The sequence below is a fragment of the Ochotona curzoniae genome, unplaced genomic scaffold, assembly GCF_017591425.1.
Source record: "Ochotona curzoniae isolate NIBS_2020 unplaced genomic scaffold, NIBS_Ocur_1.0 patch263, whole genome shotgun sequence".
Classification (NCBI taxonomy): Eukaryota; Metazoa; Chordata; class Mammalia; order Lagomorpha; family Ochotonidae; genus Ochotona; species Ochotona curzoniae.
This window is the reverse complement of record NW_024466821.1, coordinates 1-4,616: the sequence shown is the minus strand read 5'-3', so window position 1 is coordinate 4,616 and position 4,616 is coordinate 1. Positions and strand designations below refer to the sequence as shown.

Below are 4,616 nucleotides of genomic sequence, written 5' to 3'. Positions count from 1 at the left end.
GGAGGGAGGGAAGAAGAGCACAGAGGGCTGGCAGAGGCCACGCGTGCCAGGTCCTGCGGCATGCAGGGCGGCTGCCCACCCAGGCGGTGGCGTGAGCTGAGGCCACGGCCCTCCCCTGGCTGCGGAGCTGGCACGCTGGGGACCCTCGCGTGCTTTGGTCTCACGGGAGTTCCCCTGCCCCTCCGTTGCAGTGGACGCCACCGCCCCCTTTGTAGGACCACCCACCCCAGATAATGACAAAGCACTGGCCATTCCCACTGGCAGGACCGACGTGGACTCGGGGTAAGTGTGTGCGTGTGACAGTGGCTGTTGGACATGGCTGCCAGGCCTGAGTGGAATGTGGGGTGTGTCTGTGTTGCCGGGGGAGGGGCCGTGGGGTGAGCTGTGGAAGGCCGGCCGTGTGCCAGGAAGGCCCCGTTCTAGCCCTGCACGGCACCACTGCTCTGGTGGGGCACTGCTGGTCTGCAGAGCGCTCTTGGCAGTGTGCCTCCCTGAGAGCCGCGTCCCTGGCCGTCAGCTGCAGTGGTGAAGCCCCCTGGGGCCTTCCCTGTGTCGCAAGGGACCGGAGGATCAGGACCCCTTGTGGGGTATCCGTGCCGTCCCATCTCCACATGTTGCGTGCGAGTAGTAGGCACTGAAGCCCGTAATAGTGTGTGTGAGTGCCCCAGGAAAGTGTGGGTGAATGATGTCATTGCGCGAGTGAGTAGCTGGTGTGGCCGGCATGCGGCACGCACACGGAGCAGAGGGCCAGGTGGCCGCGGGAAGCCCTAGCGTGTGTGTTCCTGGGTCCTGCCGGAGTCGGGCGCATGGGCATGTCCCCGGCCAGCTCAAGTGGGACTGTTGGCGTTGCCCAGGCTCCTTGGGCTTGCTTCTGGCTCGACCTGGTGCGTGCCCAAGCGTGAGGGAGCCAGGGCCTTGGGGCTCGGGGGTGACGTGGGATGCTGTGCTTCAGAGCCCACCTCTTGGCCGTGCCCACGCAACGCAAACACCACCCCCACCTGGACCACGGCCAGCAGGGTGTCCCAGGCCCCTTGTGTCAGCTTGCACCCATAGGTGCAGTGGTGCCACGGTGCTGGCTCGCTCGGGTCCCCGCTGGCATGGGTTGCCACTGTCACAGTGCTTTTCCTTGGGAGGCCAGCCGCTTGGGCCCAAGAGGGCGGGCGAGCGCTGGCGATGGTGGTTCCTGGGGCAGCCGGGTCCCATGCCATGCCCCTGGATCCAGCAGCGCTCAGCTCTCTTCCCCCTGGCCTCTCTCCTCAGGCCGGGCTCGGCCCCACACTACCTGGACGTGACCAGATTTACCAATAGGAGACCCGAGGCCCTGGCCCACTGGGCTTTGCAAGAGTGGGCTGCCAGCCTGGGCATTGTCGTCAGCCCGAAGAGCCGTGTGGAGGCGCCTTTCCTCCGGGCCGAGGCCTTCAAAGGTGAGTCATTTTACCTTCTTTTATTTTTTTCTTTATGTTTCACTCGTTTTTTTCTTTTCTTCTTCTCTGTGTCTGTTCTTTGGTTTCCCACCCTTTCCTACCATATTTTAGTATTTCTGTTTCGATGAGTCTTTTTGGGGTGTGTATAAATATATTCAGCCATTTTTTTTCATCCCCCCAGTTTCTTGGTTTTTTTTTTTTCCTGTTTGAAATGCACTGTTTTGCAAATTGTTTTGGAATATTTGCACAGGAGGTCTATTTTCTGCTTTTCTCACCACCCTATGGTTTTACTGTGTGCATTACTCCCCTTCCACCTTAACCTCTCTGAATTTCTTCCCTGGTGCAAAATTCTGTTTCGTCATGATTTCCTTTGTTGTTTTTCTTTTTCTAATGGCCTTTGTTGTCCAGTTTCCTGGTGCAGTCACCCTATTTTGGCTGTTACTGCTCATGTGCGTGGTTAAAGCCCGACTCTGTGAGACAATCTAGGTATCTTGTGGTTTTGCTCACCCTTCCTGGCAGCCCTGTCTCCCTGGTGTCGTGTCATTCACCGAGTTTCAATGCTTAGCTACAAACTTGGCTGGCCTCAAAGGGCTTTCTCTGCATTCCAAGGCCTGGTGCCTGAACCTCTATCCCCCGTTGCGATGTTTAGAGCAGCTTTTGCCTCAGATGCCTGGTTTATTTTTCCTTGATTGTCACCAACCCCAGGCCGCTGTCCAGCCTTCGAGTGTAAACCCAGTGTGGTGACTTTGGAATCTGAAGGCTAACAGAGTTCATGAGACTAGTCATGTTGGAAGGCTTGCCCAGTTGTGGGTATGACTATCTCCAGCCAAGGCTGACCTGTCCTCTGCAGGTCAACCATTGCAGGCAAGTCTTCCATGGTGCATGGTTTTTGCCTCACCAAGGCCTGGTTCCCAAGTCCGCGAGCCCCTTCAACCAGCTGGTCAATCGAGGGCAACCCTGTTGGGTCAGACAGCTAGCCTCCTGGGTCCTAGTTTCTCCCTGAGTGTCAGGCCTCTTTGACATGAGATTCTGCTTGAGAGGTAGGTTGTGCAAGGTCCAATATGGGGCCCTCTGATGGTTGGCAGAGGCATGAGGCTGGCCATGGAAGAAGGCTCTCCCCTGGCAGGTGTGACTTCACAGTCACATACCAGGCCAGGTCTAGGCCAGAGGGTGCAGAACAAATGGTGAGAGCTTTGCTTCCATTTTTCTTCTTGTCCTGACCTTGCCCCATGTGTGCTTCTTGCAGCAGCTGAGCCCTGCAGCCCTAAGGCAGATAAGGAGGCAAAGCAGGAAGGTGACACCTCGAGCGAAGCACTGCTTGATGAGGAGGCGGTTGTGGAGGAGGGGGAAGTATCTGGAGATTGTAGTGATGTCCAAAATGGGTAAGTATGCAAGCGTGTCTGTGGCTGCCATCTAGATGTACACTTCTGTATAGTTAGGGCTCACCAAAGGCAGGGGTGTGCATGTTGACATTGGTGTATTGGGTTAGGGTGTGATGTGGGTATTGTCATCCACCATGGGCCCAGGAGGTCCCTATTCCAGCCTATCCCAGGACACCCACATCTCTGAGAATCCCCTACTCTCTAGCCTGGCATAGGGCCCTCCGTGTCTCAGCCCTCCTCCTTGGACCACTGCCCTTGGTGGCCCAGGATGCATGCCCCCTCCTGTAGCATTTCTGACCTCACAGATTCTGTGTTGTCTCCACAACAAGAGGCTGAGTCCTGTCTCAGCCGCCAACCTTGTTTCCTCTAGTTCAACCTGACAGGGCCTGGTCTGGACCCCGGGGCACTGTGGTGGTGAGATCAAGGGGCTCTTCTCTGGTGTGCCATTTTTGTTTTGTTTTGTTTTGTTGTTCTCCAATGTGCTGTTAACGCTAGGGAAACCTTGCATCTGTCCTTAGTAATGTCCCTTCCCTTTGTCCCTCCACAGAGCATCCCAGAAGACTGCCTTGAATAAATCCACTATGTCCTCCTGTGATATCTCTGTGAAGGGGCCTAAGTGGTGCGCACTTCGTGAAGCTTGTTACCAGGATATTGATCGCCCATGTGCACGGCCCATGATCTTTAATAAACATCAATACTTCTTTTCTGATGCGCTTCTTGGAAGTGAGTATTTGCTGGGTAGTTCACTTACCTGCTCTGGATGTTTCAGGCAGATTCCAATAGCCATTGGCCCACGGTACCCATGCCTCTCCTTTATGAATTCTCCTGTTTCTCCAGGTAGAGCTTGTAGAAGCATCTTTGTGTATTGAGGATAGTGTAGGTTTGCCACGGTAGCTCCCTAGAGTACCACTGCTTGCCTGGGTGCCCCTTAGACCCTGCTCATGGCCTTGGCACTTGTGAGCCTTCTTAGGAATGTTTTCCTCTTTTCAGGTTTTGTCGTGAAAAACCGTTGTCCTAGCTTCATAGGAAGTGTAACTTCCTACCAGCTTTCGAAGTGTTCCCTTCAAAATACGCCATCATGTGGCAGCGTCCACCCTCAGAGTGATTCTATTGAGAAGCCACCCACTCAGACATGTGGTAGCAGAGGGTGGCTCTTATCATCCACCAGAATTTTATGTAAAGTGCTATCGATCGTTTATGAAGGTAGGAAAGGTCTGGTGTACTGGAACGAGTGATGTGTGTATTGATTGCTGTGGTGTTGTGAATGACCAAGACTTTCTCCCTCATGTCCTCCCAGGGTCACATTGAATGTCCCATCGCTCTTATGTGGGGACATGGATGAGAACTTGGGATGAGGGACCAGATCTGCCCCTAGACCTTGGGTTTCCTTTCAAACATTTGTCATTGAACACGTTGTTTCCCTCTTAGTTGTCCATTTCTCATTTGAGGCTCCTGGAAAAATATACCTGGATCCCATAAAATATGATACATCATACAAAGATCTATCCATATCATGGATGGACTTTTCAGTGAGAGCATTTGCAGGATGCCTGACTTAGAATTCTTCAGTAGCATCTGTTTCTTGTTAGTAACTCAGATGGCAGTCTGAAGGAGCTCATATTGGCCCTAGCCTCTGCCACTACCAGCAGGCCCTTCAGACTCAGCTGTCAGCAGGACCTGACCAAGATTCTCATTTGATTTCTCTCTTTCCCTCTCAGGTCCCCAGAACCAGATATGGTGAAAACCCAATATATACTGGAAAACCCAATATTTTAATAAATTGAATCTCATCAAATATATAGATGATCTA

General features: G+C 53.5%; 1 long non-coding RNA gene across 1 annotated transcript; it reads left to right on the top strand.

The window, feature by feature from the left end:
- Positions 1 to 2,525: 2,525 nt before the first annotated feature.
- LOC121166939 lies at positions 2,526 to 4,611 on the top strand. The gene is made up of 4 exons (XR_005885509.1): positions 2,526 to 2,806; positions 3,354 to 3,529; positions 3,797 to 4,009; positions 4,525 to 4,611. It is a non-coding gene; the product is annotated as an uncharacterized LOC121166939 (long non-coding RNA).
- Positions 4,612 to 4,616: the final 5 nt, after the last annotated feature.